This window comes from Manis javanica, chromosome 6 (assembly GCF_040802235.1).
Source record: "Manis javanica isolate MJ-LG chromosome 6, MJ_LKY, whole genome shotgun sequence".
Taxonomy (NCBI): domain Eukaryota; kingdom Metazoa; phylum Chordata; class Mammalia; order Pholidota; family Manidae; genus Manis; species Manis javanica.
Window position 1 is genome coordinate 93,753,955 of NC_133161.1, and position 21,627 is coordinate 93,775,581.

General features: G+C 35.4%; 1 protein-coding gene across 2 annotated transcripts in view; it reads left to right on the forward strand.

Moving 5' to 3' along the window:
* Positions 1–21,627, forward strand: part of RALA (RAS like proto-oncogene A) — a 63,442-nt gene that overhangs the window by 4,819 nt on the left and 36,996 nt on the right. Inside the window, exon 2 of one of the 2 annotated variants that reach the window (XM_037010887.2) lies at positions 1,520–1,610. The exons of the other annotated variant lie outside the window; for it this stretch is intronic. The gene's annotated coding sequence lies outside the window, so the exon portion shown is untranslated. The remainder of the gene's footprint in view (positions 1–1,519; positions 1,611–21,627) is intronic. 2 annotated transcript variants of the gene reach the window in all.

A 21,627-nucleotide genomic window follows, 5' to 3' on the forward strand; every position in this document is an offset into this window, starting at 1 on the left:
TTATATCAGTAATTTTCTCAAGTATCCCTAGGTCAGAAGAAACATCTAATGGTTTAATTTATTAAATAGTTAGGTCCAAACAACTTAATTAGTATTTCTGTCCTAATAATTTAGTAGATGTTTGAAAAAAGTAACACATAAATTAAAATAAATAACCTTCATTCTTAACTCCGAAGTACTCCATGGTTTATTCAACCAATCTCCTGTACTTGGATATTTAAGTAATTTTCAATATGTTTCTATTACAAATGATGTTACAATGAAAATCTTTGCAGACATGTATCTTTGTATTTTTGATGGTATAGTGTCAGGAAAAATGTATATATAAGATTTTTTACATATTGCCAAATTCTATGGGTTTAGAATTCCCACCAGCAGTGTATAAGAGTACCACAGCCTCATCAAGAGAGTATATTGTCAAACTTTTGAATTTCTGCCAATCTAATAAATAAGAAATGGTATCTGGCTATAATTTTAATTTGTATTTCTTGTATTACAAGTGAATTGAATATCTTTTTTTGATATGTTTAAGGGCCATTTTTTACATTTTTAAAATTGTTTATGTTATTGCACACTTTCTAAATAATTTTTGGTCTTTTTCCCTCAGATTTTAAAAGTTCTTTATATTTAAGAATGTTAGTTATTTTACCTGGATATATGTTGCAAATAGTTTGCCGTCATCTTTTGGTATTGCTTATGGTATTCCTTTCGAATGTTACAAATTGTGACATAGCAAGTAGTAAGACAAAATGCCTAAATTAGAGTAGTGAAGGGGGATTTTTCATAGTGAGCATTGACAATATTTCAAATAACTGTTAGTGCAGTGTTGACTGCAAAATTCAGGAACTCCAGTTATAGATGAATAACCAACAGCAATGTTAGGTTTTACCTATGTTTGTATTACTGTTCTTACTAGGAAGGTGCAAAGTGTAAGGGACAACATTTGTAAAATTGAAACTTCCCACTTTTGTGTTCGTGATCTCATTTGATCTTTACATCAGCCAAGAGATATGGGTGGGATGGGTACTCTTAGGGAGGGGAAGATTTATTGACCTTCATGCAACAATATTTCTTGGGCACACCTCTAGCTTAAATATTTCCAGCACCAGTTAATGACTATGTAGCTTTGTCTTAACTGATTATTTGAAAAAGTATTGATTAGCAATGGCATTTTCATAAAGCTCTAACTTGCTGAGTCTCTGTGTAATTATTCGTACTTTTAGTTGCCATTTGTTCCCTGTTATTTTCTGTATGTTAACACAGTCCAAAGAGATGGCAGCCTTTATAGTCAACTATGTGCCTCTTTCTGAAATGCTCACAGAACTGCATTGGTGATTGCTTTTACATTGGGTCACATTTTTAAATGAGTGTTCTTTTATTCCCCCAACTTTGTATTTTGAAACATTTCAAACCTACAAAAAAGTTAAGAGGTATATATGGAATGCCTGTATTTACCAATCACCCTATATTCACCAATTACCAATTATCATTTTGCCACATTTGCTTTATCTAATTATAGATGCTTTTATTTGCTAACTATTTGAAAGAAGGTTGAAGACGACATAAAACTTCACCCCTGTGTACTTCAGCTTGCATCTTCGAGAATAAAGGTATTCTTCTGCATAATAATATTTTTGTAACACCTAAGAAAATTAGTAGTAACTAACTAATATCTAGTTGAAATTCAGATTTCCATAGTTGTCTTCTAATGTCTTCAGTACCTTTTTTCCCCTAATCCTGGATCCAGTCAAAGTTCATGATTTCTGTTTGCTTATTATGTCATCTTTAGTCTCTTCTATTTCATTTTTTCTGATTAACTTTTTTGAGATATAATTTACATATAAATTTACCCATTTGAGGTTTACAGTGATTTTTAATAACTTTGCTGAGTTTTGTAATCATCTTGGTAATCCAGTTTTAAATCCTTTTTATCACTTCAGTAAAACCCCTTTGCCCATTTGTAGTTAATCCCAAACCTACCCCCAGCCCCAGTCCCATTACCAACTTGAATTGTCTCCATAGATTTCTGGACATGGCACATTAATGGACTCACACAGTATATAGACTTGTCACTTCTTTTACTTAATGTGCTATTTTTCTGGTTCCTTACGTTGTGGCCTGTGTCAGTAGTTCTTCCCTTTCTATTGGTGACTAGTTAAATATGCCATACGATAGATATAACCACATTTTGCTTATCCTCTTACTAATTGACATTTGGGTTATTTCACCTTTTTTGGTTATTGTGAGTAATCCTGCTATAAAAACATTCCTGGATAAGTATTTGTGTGGACATATGTTTTCATTTTTTATGGGTATATACTAGGAGTGGAATTACTAGGTTTTATGGTACATATATTTAACCTTTTAAGAAACTGTTTCCAAAGTGGCTACACATTATTTTGTATTCCCAATGTTTGATAGTTTCTGTTTTTCTACATCTTTACCAACACTTATTATAGTCTCTTCTTTTTATTAGTATAGCCATTTTTAGCAAATATAAAATAGTATCTCATTGTGGTTTTAATTTGCATTTTCCTGATGACTAATGGTGTTGAGCATCTTTTCATGTGCTTCTTTCACATTATTAAGTCTTAAGAACTTTTCTTGTGTTCCAGTTACAAGTCCTTCAACAGATAACTTCATTTGAAAAGATTTCTCCCAAAGAGAACTGTGTTTTCTGTGTTGATGTTAACCATGAGCCTTGCTTAACTTTTCTAATTTTCTGATTTTGGAGGGATGGAATAAAAGCTAAATCTTCTGTTTTTAATAAATTCTTCATCCACAGTTTCATACTGAAACAATCAATGATTAAAGTCAGCAATAGTCACCTTCATCTTCTTTCTGCAATTAAACAGTGAGAAACTCTTCCTTTCTGAACTACAGGAAGCAAATAAAAATACTGTAAGCATCAGGGCTTCTTCAGTTCTAAGAGCCAGAAATCCAATTTAGGTTTCCTTCAGCAAAACAGAATTTTGCTGTTTTTTGTCTCCCTTCCTCAGCTCTACTTTTTTCTTCATTCTACTGGCAGACTCTTTGTTGATAGCCACTTTCATCTCCAGATTCATTTCTTTCTAGCTTAGTAGAGAGAGCCAATCTTTCCTACTAGCCCAACGAATGGAGTCCTCTGGCCACCCTGGGTCTCTTGCCCTCCTTTTCAGGGAAGTGGAGCATCTGAATTTACAGTCCTGTTGTAATGCAGTAAAGAGGTGGTGGTTCACTCTGAAAGGGATGCTGGACAGACAAATTATTTGTCTCCTTCTATAAGGGCATCCGGTCATTTTTTTCCCCACTTACATGAGAGTAAACAAAAAGTAATGAATGGAGGGTTAATATCTGGATATCACAATTATTATCTGATTAACTTTAACTCTAAATAAGCTTTTACTAATATCACTTTTTCTTATCTAAACAAACTCATGTGATACTTGGTGTAAGCTAAAACAATCCACATAACTCTTCTCACCTCCCATGGGGTTGACGGGCCAATGACCTACATTAAAAATTGATAACAACTTGATCATTGTGGCTAATTTTTCTGTGCTTCTCTTGAGCATTCTTTTATGTAGTTATCTGTAGCTCTGTGAGTGGGGGTTGTATCCAACTGTATTGGAGTTCCTACATTCCTGCAGATTGCTGAAATCAATTTTATATAATTAGTTTCCTTCCTTTCCTCTTTCATTTGCTTGAGTTCTCAAGTTCTGTTAGTGTCCATATGTTATATGATTCATCTTAGAAGTGATTTTTTTAAAGGTAGAGATAGTTCCCAGTTCCTTTTCATGGCATTGGGCGCCTGAATGGGCATGGTGATGGTGACAAGGCTGATGATGTAGACGATTTTCCTACTCAAAAAATGAAATAATTTCTCTCTGAAGGGTTTCTAATCTAAATTCTTAACAGATAAAACTGAAATATAAATACTAATATGAAGTTGAACAAAGAACTTTGGATACTGTGTGGGTCTTGGGTTGCTTCCACAGTGTTCCAGTACTCTTCAAGATTTATTTTCAGTGTGGAAATTAAACGTAGAAAAGAGAACTTCTGGTTTTAGACTGTCTGTATAAGACATAGGATCTCCCATAAAGTTAGAATAGGCCTTAAAAGGTCATCTAGTATATTCTCCACCCTTCATAAAAATTTCCTCAAAACTATCCAGCCATTAGCCATTGCTTAAACATTTCGTACTGATATTGTGAACATCTGCATCATTTTAGGGTGTTTTAATTTTGAAAACCATCCTTGTCTATTATCCTGTGACTTTTCTTTCTTCCTGGCTTGCTCTCTGGAGAAGCACTTAATACACAAACATATTTTTGAACCCTTCTGAAATAGGACATTTCTTGACATAATTGAGAATAGTCATTTTACATATATCTTTCTTCAAATCACCATCTTCCTGAGTGTCTGACTGTTTGGGCCACACATCCCTCATTTCTTTCCTGATCACAGCTTTCTAAAAATAGTAGAGTAACACTCACCTATTTGGAGGTCAAATTTTACAACTTAAAACATGAAATAAATTTAGAGAGAGGGAAAGAAATTACTAGAATCTGTAGATTTCATTCCATATCCAGGCCCTGACCCTGAGCAATTTCAAGATTCATTAATTCTGTTAATTATCCAAACACGACCCTATGAAAGAGAAGAGGAGGAAACAACGCTACACCATTAAGAATTAGGAAGTAAAATTTTAAAACAAATAGAAAAAACAACATACCTTTGAACATCCCAGGGTCCTAAGCACTAAAGGCTTTTACACATTCAATGCTCCGGATTATATTGGTCCATCATTCAGGACCCAAGTATCTTACTTTATATCTAATTACAGTAGGCCTGGTAGTTTACTACCAGATTGTTTTTAGGGCTAAAGAGATGCTGTTGAAGGCGAGCACATAGCAGCAATGATGAGTCAGGTGACAGGTCTGAAAGGAAGAGAAGAGGCAGAAAGACCATAAATAAAGTGACAGTGGGAGAATTCAAGAGTTCCACACTCCAGGGCTGTTGAGTCCAGGGAAAACTGTCCTGAGTTCATAATAGTATGTGACAACAGGATAATAGTTGATCTTTATGATTCTGAGTTAACAAGAATTTTTTTAAAAACTAGTCAGTTGAAGAATTTGAGAGACAGATAAAATTCTGATCTCAAAATCTTTATTGATACAACTCAAAAAACACTATCCTCAAATATTGCTTCTGGTGGTTAGATCACTTGCTTCTTATTATCATTTTGTTAGGAAATACCCATGGTCCTTATTTTTTTCAGTGTGTGTATGTTAAGTGTCAAGTATAGTAAGGTACTTGGTAAATAATAGGTATTCATTCGATGATTAGTTGGGGGAAGTAATCTGTACAACTGGAATTTATCATTTCTTGTAACTTTGTCTGAATTACCATGGTTTTCCCATCTTGGATGTGATAAGGATCATCGCAACCTAACTTCCCTTGGTGAAAGAGCACATTCTGGTCCCCTTCTGTTATCAGTTAAGCATTTAGAGAATACTTTTATTAGTCGAGAGCAAAATATAGTTTAAATTTTCATATAAAAATGGATGTGGATACTTTTAAAATTATCTAGGTAACAGTTGCTTCCTTGTGGATTAGGAAATAAAAGTATAAGATTGTATGACTCAGGAATTCTTTGGGTTTCATCCTTCATCTCTTCCTCCAAACTCTAGCTGGTCATTTGGTTACTGTTTGGCTATAAGTTGTCAAATAGCTACTGCCCTTTGTTCTTACGAGTTTAAACTGTATTTAATTTTATTACATGTTTAAATATTTGATTACAGATGCTGACAATTTGTTCTTTGATCAAAAAAGATTAAAACATACAGTGCCAGAATATTTATGGGGTCTTTTATTTGGTTGTTTAAAACCTCACAGTAATCTTTGTCAAGTGTTAACTACTACAAAGGGCTGTAAAATAGTAAGTTTATCTGTGCTTTCCATGAGATTTTTAGAAACTTCATATTAAAAACAGTTTTGTTGTGCAGTGTTATGCAAAATGTGGGGAAACCCAGTTTTTGCTTATAAACCACTTTTTGCTGTTTCTTTACGTAGGTAGATGAAGAAGTATGATACACCCAGGCTTTTTGATGAATTTCCTAAACCTTAATGTGAAATGCTTGTTGGTTTAAATATTGAGATTATAACTGTAACATCATTTGGATTCAGAACTCAGGACTCAGTTTTTCAATTTAACGTCAGTATGTTTTCACTCATGTGAAAATGCTTGGGCCATGGATGAATAGCAACAGGTTTCCTTTTTGTAGCATATTTTTTGCTATGATAGTCAATAAACCTGTTTTGAGTCCGTGTCACAGTGTGGGAGGTGGGGCAGAAGGTTTCAGAAGGAAGTATTGCCTTTTAAGGCAGTCATATGAAAGTAATTTTGAGATGGAAGTTCTTACTAATGTGTGTCTTCATTCCAGAACTTGGACATGTTGACAATATTGGTCTCATAAATTAAATGAGGGAAGAATGATAGTAATTGAGGGTTTTTTTCCTTTAGAAATTATAGTTTGTTTTGTTTTTTCTTCAGTATTTGAAGGTGATAAACATCCAATTACTGTCAGCAGAGTATAAAGTTTTGAATATAAGTATAGAACATTTTCGGGGAGATGGTGTAGTGTGGTGACATTAGCATGGGTTTTGATTAATAAAATGATAGTTGGGCAAATAAGCTTGTATTGTGTGCTGGGCACTCTGCTAGACTCATACAAGGGCCAGCACTTGACCTAGGCTTCAGGGACAGGAAGAGGGTTCCAGAAGTGGCCACAAGGAGGGTGAGTAGGGGTTTGGTAAAGGAGATGGATTGGGTAGAGTTGCACATTAAGTGTTCAAGACTAGTGCATCAAATTCATGCCTGGAATTAGAGTGAGTGAGGTCTATTTCTGAGGGGCGAGGAGGGGAAAGTGAAAAAAGCCTGAGGGAGAGGGTTGGGGGGTGGGATGGGGACAGGAAGACCAGGCATCACGGGCCTGTGGGGAGCCCTTGACAAAATTCAGGAAGCATTGTAACCAGGTTTGCCTTTCTCTTGTTCTCTACAGCAGAGCTTCTGAAGTTATCTCTGGTGAAGGACTACTTTTAGATTTTTCAATACATAGCAGATTGATATATATTTGTAATATACACTAAAAATGAATTGCTAGAAAAACAGAATTTAAAAAAAACAGAAAATAAGCTCATTTAAAAAATTAGATTGAACAGACACAAAATTACTGTCAAGTTCCTCTAAGTTTCTGCGTGCGTACTCTCAAATCTTCCTAGTCGTGAACTCATTATGCTTTGAGCACCTCTGTTTCAGAATTAACCTCTTTTTGATCACATGCCCCATCACTACGGAATTCCAGAAACTGCCATGTGTATATTTGTTTTAAAATAATACACTGTACTACTGTGGGGTTATACCATATACATTATAAACTATAAAATATAAATTAGAAAATGAGAGTTTATATAAGCTATTTAAAATTTTATTTTTAATAGTATAGAAATATTTTATGTGTACTAAAACGTGTGAAAGCAGAATAGTTGAATGCTTTACTATAACTTTTGGAAGTCTTAGTTCATTTATACAACAAATTTGTGTATTAAATCATCATATACACCTTAAATATATACACTTTCTATATGTCAGTTATACCTCAATAAAGCTAGAAAAAATTAAATAAAAAATAATTATTATTTAGACCCTCCTTCAAACACAGGGGATACAGTAGACCACAATATATACAAAAATCCCCGCTCACATGGAGTATTTGTTCTAGTGGAGGTTAACACTATGACATGGCGATTAAGAGGCCTGGTGTTTTGGTTCAGTCTGTCCTATATTTGTTTTAATGACTGTCACAGTTGAAATAGATACCTCATAAAGATGTACAGAACGAAATAAGGAATGATGTAATTTGTTGTGTTTCCTTAATAATAGGCTCCAGTTTTGAATTTTATCCAACAATTCTTTCAATGAAATTTGCTTTGCTAATTTCCATTTTACCTGATGTCACTTAAGTTCTTACAAACTCATCAAAATGTATTCCCTTTTTTTGTGTGTGTATCCGTAATGTTTTCAAAATCCTGTGAAACTATAGATTTAAACAGGTTAGAAATTAATTTGCAGGTTGGTGTTCAGGTGAAATTATCTTTTCAAGTGGGCACATTTTACACATTTACATTTATAACAAACAGTAAAAGCTTGCCACCAACTCCTGGTCTATCCATTCACTAATACCACATTGTCTTAATTACTGTAGCTTTATATTAAGTTTTGATAGCCAATAGAATAGGAGTCAGCAAACGTTTTCTTAAAAGGCCAATTATTAAATGAAGGCTTTGCAGGCCAGATGGTCTCTGTTACAGCCACCTACCCCAGCAGTTGTAAATAGAAAGCAGCCACAGATGATACATAAACAAGCAGTTGTAAATAGAAAACAGCCACAGATGATACATAAACAAATGAGAGTGGCTATATCCTAATAAAACTTTATTTACAAAAAAAGGCATTTTGCTGTAAACCTAAAACTGCTGTAAAAAAATTAAGTATTTTTTATAATGCACACAGAAGAAACAGCATCACTTTTGTGTTGCTCCTGCTGAAGTTGCATCATTTGATCTAATCTTCAGACATAACTTAATTAAGAGACACTCTTGAATAATTGAACAGTAATCTTAAAAACTGTCAACTTCGTGAAAGTCAAAGTATGAGGAATTGTTCCAGAATGAAGGAGACCAAAGAGATGCAACAACTAAATACAACACATGATCCTAACCCAGGGCAGAATCTTGAGTAGGACTGAGGATTCTATAGAAATCATGTGTTGATATTTATTTCCCAGTGGTAATGGCTGTATTATGGTTTGTAGGAGATTGTCCTTCTTTATTGTGGAAGTAAACAGAGAAGTGTTCAGATAAGACAAAGCATCATGTCAGCAACATACTCTCAAATTGCTCAGAGAAAAAACTTTTTTGTATTGTGCATAAAACTTTTCAATAATTTGAGATTGTTTCAACATTAAAAACAAATATGTATCATTAAGTTTAAATAAAACAAACTTATTACAGAAAAAAGCCCAGGCAGACTAGTTTGCCAATCCCTGTGTATTTTGATGCTGTTCTTCAGAGTTGTCTTGGATGATTCTGGGTGGTAGGATTTCTTAACAAATTAAAAAATTAATAATCAATTTCCACAAAAAAAGCCTGCTGAGCTTTTTGTTGGGATTTCATTGAATCTATAGATAAATTTAGGGAGGATTGACATTTTTATAATAATGAGTGTTTCCAGTTCATAAACCAACCTAGAGCATTATTTAGGTCGTCCTTTAAGTTTTCTCAGGAATATGTTACAGTTTTACATGTAAAACTCCTTGTGGTTGCTCTGCTCCAACATGCTCACCAAAAATCTTTGTTGGTATTCACACCCTTGTACATGGTTACGTTTCACATTGAATAGGGCTGGTCAAATGCCATTGTGTGACTTCCAAGACTAGGTCATAAAAGACATTGGGACTTCAGTCATGCTCTCTTGAATCACTCATTTGGAGAAGGCCAGCTGTCCTATTAAGAGGACATTCAAGCATCCCAGTGGACAGGCCTAGATGGATAGGTACTCTGCAGCTTTCTGCCACCACAGCCACCTAAGTTAGCCATCTTGGAAGCAGATCCACAGCTCTGTAAGCCTTCAGATGATTGCAGTCCAAGAGCATCTTGACTGCAACCTCATGAGAGTCCCTGAGCTACAACCACCTACCTAATCAGCTCAAACTGTAAAATACTAAACACCTGTTATTTTAGGCCACTAAGTTTTGAGGTAATTTGTTATGCAGCAATTGGTAACTAATACAGTCATATATATTTTTTGTTAAATTTTTAATTTTCATTTTCTAATTCTGTGTAATTACTATTTTCACCGTTTCTAGTGGTAAAATACATTAAATATTCTCTATCTTAACCATTTTAAGTGTACAATTTAGTGGTATTACATATATTCACATTGTTATACAGCCATCCCTCCATTCATCCCCATAACTATTTTTTATCTTGTAAAACTGAAATTCTGTACTCATTAAATAATAACTCCATATTCTCCCCTACCTTTAGGCCCTAGTAACCACCATTAGACTTTCTATATGATTTGATTACTCTGAGTACTTCATAGAAATATAATCGTACAGTATTTATACTTTCATTACTGGCTTACTTCACTTAGCATAATGTTGTTGAGGTTCGTCCATTCTGTAGCATATACTAGAATTTCTTCCTTTTTTAGACTGAATGACACTCCATTGTATGTGTATATCACATTTTGTTGATCCGTACATCCATTTATGGACACTTGGGTTGTTTCCGTACTTTAGCTACTGTGAATAATGCTATTACGAACCTGGGTGTACAAATATCTCTTCAAGATTCTGCTTTCAATTCTTTTGGGTAAATACCCAGATTCTATGGTGTTTCTGTTTCTAATTTTTCAAGGAACCTCCATACTGTTTTCCATAGGTAAACCATTTTACATTCCCACCAGCATTGCACAACGGTTCCAATCTTTCCACATCCTTGCCAACACTTGTTTTCTGGGTTTTTTTTGATAGTGGCCCTCCTAATAGATGTGAGGTGGTATTTCATTATAGTTTTGTTGTACATTTCCCTAACACTTAGTGATGTTGAGTATCTTTTCCTGTGCTTGTTGGCCATTTGTTTTTCTTTGGAGAAATGTCTGTTCGAGTCTTTTGCTCTTTTTCAAACCAGGCTGTTTGGTTTTTTGTTGTTAAGTTATATAAGTTATTTACATATGTTATATATATATAAATATACATCCTATATGTGTGTGTATATATAGCTATATATATATATAGCCCTCTGTATATCCTGGATATTAATCCCTTATAAATACATGATTTGCAAATATTTTTTCCATTTTGTGGGTTGCCTTTTTACTCTTTTGATAGCATCCTTTGATGCACAAAATTTTGTAATTTTCATGAAGTCCAGTTTGTCTGTTTTTTTTTCTTTTGTTACCTGTGCTTTTGGTGTCAGATCCAAGAAATCATTGCCAAACCCAGTGTTGTGAAGCTCTCGTCCTATGTTTTCTTCTAAGACATTATTGTTTTAGGTCTTACATTTAGGTCCTTGACCTTATAGTTACTTTTTATATATAGAAATATAATGTTACAGGTTAGGACCTTACTTTCAACAATTTTGCTAAATTACTTATTAATATTGATAATTTGATAACTTTTGGAATGTTCCCTATGAATAAACTCAATTTTGCTACTTCCAGTCTTTTACCTTTTATTTTTCACTCTTGCCTTATTGCGTTGACTAGAATCTCCAGGACATTGTTGACTGGGAGTGATGAGAGTGAACATTCTTGTTTTATCCCTCATCTCATGGGGAAAACATTTACTATTTCACTTGTAAAGTTTTTGTAACATTATTTATCAGTTTATAGAGATTTCCTTCTGTTTCTAGTTTGCTAAAGACATTTTCTCATGAGTGAGTGTTAAACTTTTTTTCTTTTTTTTTCTTTTGGTATCATTAATCTAGTGAGTGTTAAATTGTATCAGATGCATTTTTTTTTGCATGTGTCAAGATGATCAGAGGATCCCTTTCTGTAAATTACATTGATTTGTGAATGTATTAAACCTTGTAATCATTGAATAAATTCAGATGTGTATTTTTTTCATATATGTCATTGGGTTTGGTCTGCTAATATTTTACTGTTTTTACATGTGTTCATGAGAGATTGGCCTGTAATTTTTCTTTCTTTTCAGGTTTTCATAAATTATGTTGGTGTCACAAAATGAGTGGGGATATGATCCCTCTTCTCTATTTTGAAGGTCTTATTTTTATATACTATTATTACTATTGTCATCTATCAATTATATAACATCATGTGCATTCTTGGTTTTAGTTTTGTTATGACAGCTGTGAATTATGCAGAGAATAAATTCCAGATGTGGTGCTACTTCTGTGTGCTTATGTTAGAATTCTTTTATTTATTGAAATAGCTCAGTTAGTAGTATATTTACATCATTTTTCCATGTAGCACATTGTTTTATGAAAGAAGTCATTTACTTTTGAAGATAATCTTCTCTGGTACCACTTCGTTTTTAGTGAATAAAAAACAGTCGTTACACATTATGTTATGCTAAAATCTAGAAAGTAATCTAGCTGACATGTTAGAAACATTTGTACTTTCATCTACCTAAGAGTCTTGTTCTTGTTATACCTCAAACCTGTGTGTTTTTCAGCTGTATTGTTGTTAGAAATGCATTTTAATTTTGCCTTTTGTTTTCTGTGCATTGTTTTAGCCATTTTTACCATGACAGGAAGAACAAGTATTAATCATAGATAAATAGATTCTACTATTAAGTAAGAAGCCTTAATAGATGTTTCTGAATTTATCATTAAGTTAGAGAAATTATATGAAGTTTTGATTCAGTTTTGCATCAATTTAAAGATGACTAAAAAAAAGTGGAGGTTTTCTTGTTTGGGATATTAGGTTTTAAATGCCTTAATAATTTGAATTGTTTCATACTACGTTTCCATAATTGTTTATTTAAAACTGACGTGTTTTAGGATTAAGAATTCTTAGAATTTAAGAAAGATAATTTTATGCATGTACTAAATATTACATAATTTAGTGTAATACCCTGTAATCAAATAATAATACCTCTGCAGCAAAATGTATAACTTCACAGTAAGTGGGATAAATAAAAAATACAAGTCTCTTGTCTATCCAGTTCAGGTTTTGCCTCATACCAGTTTGCATGTATCTGTAGATACGTTTTAAGTATCTGTAGTAAGATAACGTTTTAAATATCTGTAGTAAAGCCTTGGGCATTTTAAACCCTTAAATGAGTATTTGTTTCACCTCTGTGTCACCAGTTTATTAGCTGGTAGGATTAGCATGACACTTTTTCCAGGAAGTCAGACTTGTACTTCCCTATCAACACACCTTTTATAGAGGCTGTGGTTTAGACCCCTGTGGGTTTGGGAAGCATCTGTCATCACGTAAGTGTCTGAAGTCATATGCAAAATTTTGGAAGGTTGTAGATTTTAAAGGGGCCCAAGGTATCTGGTTGAATCTCATTTTACAGATATGAAAACCATACTGGTTAGGGGTTAGTAAGTATCAGAAAAACTGAAGTCTTTAGAAGCTGGTATATGGCAGAAGCTATGTCCATTGACTCATATTCTAGTCTTTCTGCTATAAGTTATTAGGGACTTTGTGTTTTAAAAACTCATGTAAGTGGGATATGAGAAAAAAGTTGCACAATTTGTTTTGTCAATAAGTTTTCCATCAATTTAGAAAGTATTTTGTCTCTTTTCACAGTTTACTCATTGATTCAGTGAATATTTCCTAAGGACCTCCTACCTGAGGTAATGGAGATATAACAGTAGACAAAGAAAAATTCACTGCCCCATGAATCCTACTATTCTACTGAGGGGAGTGAGTCCTAAAGGGTGTGAGGGGGAGTGCCCCTTGTGTTTACCTTGTAGTGAAAGGAATGGCAAGATAATTTAGAACCTTACAGACCTTTGAAAGGCTTTTATTCAGAATAACATAGGAAGTCTTCTCAGGAGTGGATATATTTTGAGGGTAGAGCTTTCAAATTTGCCAGCAGATCAGATGTGGGCTGTGAAAGAGGAGTCAAGAATGACTGCAAGGGTTTTTGACCTGAGCAGCTCAAAGGCTGGGGTTGCCATTTACTGATAAATGGAAAGCTGAGAGGCAGGGTTAGGTAAGGGAGAGTAGGAGTTAAGTGTGGAGGACTTCTTAGACAACCAATTGAAGATGTTGAGGAGGCTGTTGAATATGAATCTGGTGTTGAGGGGAAAGGTAACATTTGTGGATATAAATTTGGTTGTCATCCCATATAGACATACACTGAGTAAGATCATGAAGGGATTGATGATTGGATTTAGCAATGTGAAGTATCATTGATGATCTTACCAAAAGCCTGGAAAGAAGAGGCCTGGGAGAGGTGGAAAGGAGCAAAATGAGACACAGTGAGTTGGAAAAGTGGAAACAGGTTGAGAATGTCTTGTTTTTTAAAATAGGAGAAATAACATGTTTGCCTCCAGTAGAGAGGGACAAATTGATGCATGGTAGGGGCAGGGGCTTTTCTGGAGCAGTATCTGTATAGTCAGCTAGAGGGAATGGGATCCACTGCCTGAGTTGGAAGCATTGAACTTACTAGGATCTTGATCAGTTTCCATTTATAGCAGGGGTTGGCAAACCACAGTTTTAGAGCCAAGTTCAGTTTACTGCCTGTTTTTGAAATGACATTTTATAAATAAAGCCATGCCCATTTATTTAGATACTATCTATGACTGCTTTCAAACAATAAGGGTAGACTTGAATAGTTGCTACAGAGAAGCCCAAAATATTTACTGTCTGACTCTACAGAAGGAGTTTGCTGACCCTAGATTTATAGTAACTGAAAGAGATGAGATGAAATATGAGTGGAAGAGGGGAAGAAGTAAAAGGCAAATGTAGGGAACTGAACATTTTGAGAAAGATACTCAAATGTCTTCTGTGATTTGACTCAGAGAGGAAATCAGAACCTTGAATTTAGAGCAAAATGAGTTAACAGCCTTGGTGCTTTTTCTAAGGTGGGTTTTTGGAAAGACTCTAATCTCCAAAGCTGTAAGCTAACTATAGTCAGCTATTGCTGTGTTACAGATTACCCCAATCTTAGTGGCTTAAATCAGCTAACATTTATTATCCCAGTTTCTTTGGGTCAGGAATCGGGAACAGCTTAGCTGTAAAGTTCTGACTCAGAATCTCTCATGAGGCTGCAATCAAGGTGTCAGCCAGGACCACTGTCATCTGAGTCTTGAGGGGCAGCTTCCTATATGCCTCACATGGTTGTTGACAGGAGGCTTCAGTCTTTGCCACATGGGCTTCTCTGTGGAACTACTTACAGCATGGTTTCCCTGTACCGAGTAATGAGAGAGAGTGCCCAGGGCAGGAATTTTAGTCTTTTATAACCTAATCCTGGATGTGACCTGCCTTCACTTCTGCTGTATTCCATTGGTCACACAGATCAATGCTGGTGCAATGTAGAAGAAAGACACTACATGAGGGTGTGAATAGCAGGATGTGGGGATTTTTGGGAGCCATCCTGGAGGCTACCACAGACCTGCTTGCATTTCTACAATATTCTGTGCATTACTTTGTGTACCCCCAGCTTTGTGTGTGACCAGTGTCTTCATAGTTGCCCACAGCAGCTATTTGCAAATTTTATTGTATTAAATCCCAAACACAAACATTGTTTAAGATACTTTTTCTTTTTTACTAAGTTCTTTTTGTCTGATTACAAAAGTAACACAGTAGAAAACTGGAATATGGACAAGCAAAGAGCCCTGGAAATTAATCATTTTTCATGTCCCCCAGTTTCGATTACTCATACTGAAATTTTATTTTGCTATCTGATGTTTTTCCTGTATGTACTAGTAACATCTGTTTTAAAAGTTCATACATAAACTATTCATAAGCTGCTTTCACATATTTAGTGAATTTTTTTTAGTGTCATTCAGTTCCCACTGTCATTTTTTGATGTTTTGTAATTACATTTTATGGCTATTCATAATATCCTTTTTTATTGTTACCAAAAATGTTATAGTAATATCCTTGTCTCTAATTCTGTATGCATAACCATGATCATGATGGCCTTTTTTTTAAAAAAAAACAATTACCAGTTCTTACTAACAATTCACATTCAAGTTCAGCAAAAGCAGAACTGTAGGTGTGAAGTTTGACACATTTATTTTAGCTTTTTAATAGACCCTGATGAGGCTTGTGTATTGAAGGTCCACAGACTGGGATATTCACATTCCCGGTTAATTTGCAACAATAGTTCAGTAATAGTAAATTTACCTTGCATAAACCTATTAGATTGGATATAAAATCATAGAACATCTATGCCCCTCAAACTCCTAAACCTCATAACACATAAGTAAGGTAAGAAACAAAAAAGTTTGCAGAGATTTGCCACTTGCTATAGTGATTTTTAGTGAATGACCTTAATTTTAGAAGATTGAATTTCTTTGTAATCTGATGTTATATAACATTGACATAGTTGTACTAATTTACTAAGAAAATTGCATGAAGTATCAGCTCAACTTAGTAGAATTATCTCTGAGTGTTCCATTTTCTTGTTTTCAGGGGCTTTTTTGAACATTAATTTTGTAAAAGTTAACTTCACTTCTGAGACCAGTGTTTAAGTTGTCCATAATGCATAATGCATTGTAATTCCAGGTAATACAACATAGCATTATCAGATGTGGGAGCAGTCAGGCTGTCTCCTTTGCTGGCTCTCCTTTCCCTTTCTCTCAGTCAGCATTTCTTGACTGGGGTTCCTATGCTGTTTGAGAGAATGTCTCCAAAGTCATTTTTCAGAGTTTAATTTTTTTTTCCCCAGATGTGTATATATGTACTGGTTATTTGCTAGCTGCTGTGCTAGATGCTGGGACTATAGAACTGAAAAAAAGCTCTTTGCTCTTGAAAAGCTCCCAGTAATTAACATGGTGAGAAGCGCTGGTGGTGGGAGTCTCTCCAGAATACTCTGAAGCCACCAAGGAACCAGCTGCTCAGGCTGGAGAGCAGTCAGAGGCTGCGAGTGCCTCACCCACAGAGGCTCTGCTTAAACAGCTTTCTTTACCTTTACATACACATTCACATCACCTTATTAGGCAAAATGTTTTAATTGAAAATGTTTTGGTCATGTTGTATGGGTCAAGAACTTCTTTCACCATTGATTTAATGGGATATCAAATATGCACTAAATTTGTCATCTTAGAATAGCTAAAATATCTAATTATAGAGTAAGGAGTTTAAATTTAATCAACTCAGTCTCTCATACCCCCTTTCTCTGTTTGAATTCTTTGATGGCAGCTCTAAACAGTTCATTCCATCTATGACTATAATAAGTATCCGAGAGATCCCGCCAGCAAGCCAGAGTCTGCCTTTCTTTGTCTTTGCCTCAGGAATTTTAGTTTTAAATTCTTAAAAAAATTTTTTCCAGTCTGTGGCTTATCCTTTCCTTTTTTTTGGAAAGGGAAAGAAATTTTTAAATTGTGAAATCAATTCTTTTGATGTATGTTAAAAGGTACAATACTTTTCTTCATTTATCAGAAAAAGAAGTTAGAAATTAACTTTTAAGAAAACAGCAAATGGCAAACAAATTTCCTTGGAAGTCATAGTCACATACAGATCCTGGAAAAGATGAAGACCCATCAGTCCCACCCACTTTTATGAATTTCATCCAGAACTGGGCCTACTCAGGGGTGGAGAGAAAAGGAGACTTTCAAACAGGAGTAAGTTACAAATGAGGTTCCAACACGCCTGCCTAAGAGCACCAGGTGGGAAGCATGTTTTCTAAACTAGATCCAGAGTGTGGAATGTGGAATCATCTGTCCTCTTCCCCATAAGGGCTGCCCACCAGTTAATAGATTGTTTTTTAAAAGACTAAATAAAAACAAACTGAACACACACACGCTATCACCCCTGCCAAAAACAGAAGAAAAGAAAACACCGCTAAGATGTCCCCAGTTACTCTCCAGAGTGGAACCAGGGAGCAGCTTCAGCAACCTGAATTAGTAGTATGTTAGAGACTGCTCATAAGCATGCCTTGCTTTTATAAACAAAAAAAATTTTTCTGAAACCACAGAACAAAAACCAGTACTGATCACTTTTCTGACAACACACAATTACTCAGAATTAACTAGTACTGGGAGGGGAAAGAGGACCATACCTGTGTGGGCCTTGTCTCACACAGGTGCATGTAGGGAGGTGTAGGTGGGTGCAGAGCATTTGTCATTATTGAAAAGACAAATTTTAATTTTTAACGGTTACTTTGATTTAAGCATTGTTTTTAGTATGATGCTGACAGCAGCTGTGCAGAAAGCGCTCTATTCTTAGCAGCACACCACTATAGCTCTTCTGGTTCTGGCTTATAGGGCTTTGTCAAACACATTTATGTTAGGTTTTCTGCATAGGTGCAAAGCACTCTACATGCTTGACAGCCTTCAAGCAGTCTCTAGAGTGATCGGCTTCTGTTTGTTCTTTGACAGCGTCTCAATAGTAGAGGGCTCTTCTCCGAGATCAGTTTGGGATCCAAAAAGCAAGAAAGGAGTCTGCACAGTGCTCAGTTAGCTCAGGTACCTACTTTTCTTTCACATTTTGAATGAGGATGGAAAACAATGAAAAACAGACTAGACATCTATTTGTAGATAACCCTGGCAGTGACAAAAAGTCCAAGAGTGTATGGCTCCCACCAGTCATATAACTATGACCACAGAGTTGTCAAAAACACTTGACATATTTAGATGGAAATTTATTCTTAGAATATCAGCAGTTTGACCAATGACACCATCGTCCACAACACCTTGTCTGCATTGCTGAGAAAGATTGTATCCACTTTGAATGTTTTAGATTTGATGTTGACCCTCTTACTTGTTTTTTCAAGTCATGATGTCATACCAGTCCCTACAGGGCCTTCCTTGGTACCATTGCTTAACTATCCACTTGTTATTGTTTAACCCATACTTCCTCCAAATTGTCCACACACATTTCTTTAGCAGAAATTGAAAAATGCATCAGGATCAAGGTATACAAGGTTTAAGGGGAGAAGAGTAAAAAAGGAAATGATCAGGGGCAGGGAATATAAGGAAGCAGTACTATGAAATTTAGATTTTAACCTAAGGGCAGCATGGAGTCTTTGAAGAATATTAGGAAGGCCATGTCAAACTAATTTCACTTTTTATTGGATAGCTTACACTTACATAAAAAGGTAGGCAATATTAATAACAAATGAGTTTATAAAACAAAATGAACAAAATAACACTAGACTCATAGACACGAAGAAGTGACTAGTGGTTACCATGGGGGAGGGGTTGGGGTGGGTAGAGGGAGGGTGAGGGGGATAAAGGGGCACAAAAGTGCTCAATCATAATATAAGTTGGTCACATGGATAGTAGTACAGCATGGAGAATATAGCCAGTGATTCTGCAACATTTCCTATGTTGACAGATGTAACTTCACTAGTGAGGGTGAGGATTTAATAATATGGGTAACTGTTGAACCATTGTGTCATATACTTGAAACCAATATAAGAGTGTATATCAACAATACTTCAATAAAAAATAAAAAAAAAATAAGTGACTTTGTATCAGTCCCTTTGGTGTGTTAGTATATAGTTTTATGGGGCAGCTAGGTCAAATTCCTATTCTGATATCTTAAATTTGTTCCCATGCCTGCCTTGTACATTCTAGTTGCATCCTCAACTGAAGTTTAGACAGCTGTATTTAAACCTAAGAATTTAGTCTGCTGGAATTCAACAAATACAGGCTTCCTCTATTCATGCTTGCCATTTCTCAGTGTGAAATCTTCTAAAATAGCTTGTAAGAGCTTTAATATGTTACTTCTCTTTCTTTTAAACCTTTACAGTCAAGGTTTATCAAGCAGGTTTAGTTATGATTCACTGTAGGGCACTACTGATTCCTGATGACAGCAAGAACCAGAAAGGAAAAAAAGGCGATTTACAAGCAGCAGCCAATTATCCAGCAACCAGAATGCTTTGTTGTTAAGAGAGTCTGTTGTAACAAGTCTCTTTGTCTTCACTTAGCACCTGTCACTGTAACCAAGACCATGGTTTTGAACACCTGGCATAACATGAAACTGCTAGATCACACTAAAGCAGTCCCTCAGGAGGTTAAACTCAATCCTGAATGGTTAAACTCAGTGGATAAATGTAGAAGCCTGTAAGTGGGTACCAGTTACTCAGTAAAACAAACTCTGCTTATCCCTTGAACTAAACCCGGATTTGGGGATAAAGCAAAAGAATGACGGTAAGGGATATTGACTTCAAAAATCATTTTGAGTACACATTTTGAGAACACATCTGAAGTAACTGTACTACAACAGATAAATAGATTCTGCTGGATCATACTGTCCCGGGGCAGTTTCAACAATACCACAAAGTTCTGTGGAATTTCTTGCAAGCAACTTGACCCTTCTAGAGCCCTTATTTCCTCATGTGAAACATGAAAGATTGGATTGTTTTAAGACTTCCTTCTGTGGTTCTTCAGTTGCATTATATTTACTTTACTTAAGAAACATCCTGCAGTGAAGCTTTTAGGTAAAAATGAAAATAACTTGTTAAAATCATACCACCTGTAAAATTAGAAGGCATAGACTTACACTGAAGGATATTGTGCTGGATGAGGTCCCCAGGGACCCTTCTTTTCTGGGAGGCCTGGATTTCCAGATGTTGACTCTCTGACCATCAAATGGTCCTCTAGATTAGTAGAAGCCTATAAGCCTTAAATGATAATGAGATGCAACAAGCTTACTTCTGACTACTAATTTGAATTTAGGTGCATGTGTTTAGTGTTTTCATTCTAAATGTGTGATTGGCTTTCAGTGATAGAGTTTGAAGAGATTGGAGGTTTACTTGTGCATGCCTGCTGCCCAGCCAGTGATTCCTGACCGTTCCTGATGAGCCATGGCTGTACCCAGTAAACCCCTTAAACAGAGGGCACACTCTCTTGCTAGCTCTCTTCTCTGTCCTCTGCCTTCTCTCTCACTAAGAGTACTAGGACATGCATGCTAGTCTGTATTCTTGCTGTTGGACATGTTGGAAATGACTGAGAAGGATTGTCCCTTCCATGACTGTGTAGACAGTTGCTAGCTGTGGGACTTGTTTTAAATAAGTGTTCTCTGGTCTCTTTTCCAGCCTCCATCAATCCATCTATAATCCCAGTGGTCCATATCTCAAACATAACAATATTTGCTCTGTGGCATCATCCCTGACTCAGCTCATCTTTCTCAACTGCCTCTCTGTCCCCCTCATCTCCTCATACAAAGTCTAGATATACTTTTATCCACCTCTTGCCTAGTGTTATAAAACTCTCAACAGTAGGCATAAAGAACTTAGCACCTGGTATAAAGTAGTATGTTCAGAAAATGTTAGCTGGTTTTAATCCTTTTAATCCTTCTATTAAATAAATCATGAAATTGTTTTGTATGTTTAAAAAAATCTCACATTGGCAATTTCATATGGTTCAACTTTATAGCTATACAATGATGGTTCTTAATAGGTGCAAATTAAAATTAAATGCCTTTTAACTATGTATGCATACACATGTGTGTACTGTCCCCATCCTAGCTCATGAATTAGGATCTTAATGCATTTTTAAAAAGCTCCCTAGACCCACAGACCAGTGGAACAGAATAGAGAGTCCAGATATTAACCCAAACATATATGGTCAATTAATATATGATAATGGAGCCATGGACATACAATGGGGAAACGACAGCCTCTTCAACAGCTCGTGTTGGCAAAACTGGACAGCTACATGCGAAAGAATGAAACAGGATCATTGTCTAACCCCATACACAAAAGTAAATTCGAAATGGATCAAAGACCTGAATGTAAGTCATGAAACCATAAAACTCTTACAAAAACACATAGGCAAAAATCTCTTGGACATAAACATGAGCAACTTCTTCATGAACATATCTCCCCAGGCAAGGGAAACAAAAGCAAAAATGAACAAGTGGGACTATATCAAGCTGAAAAACTTCTGTATAGCAAAGGACACCACAATTAGAACAAAAGGTATCCT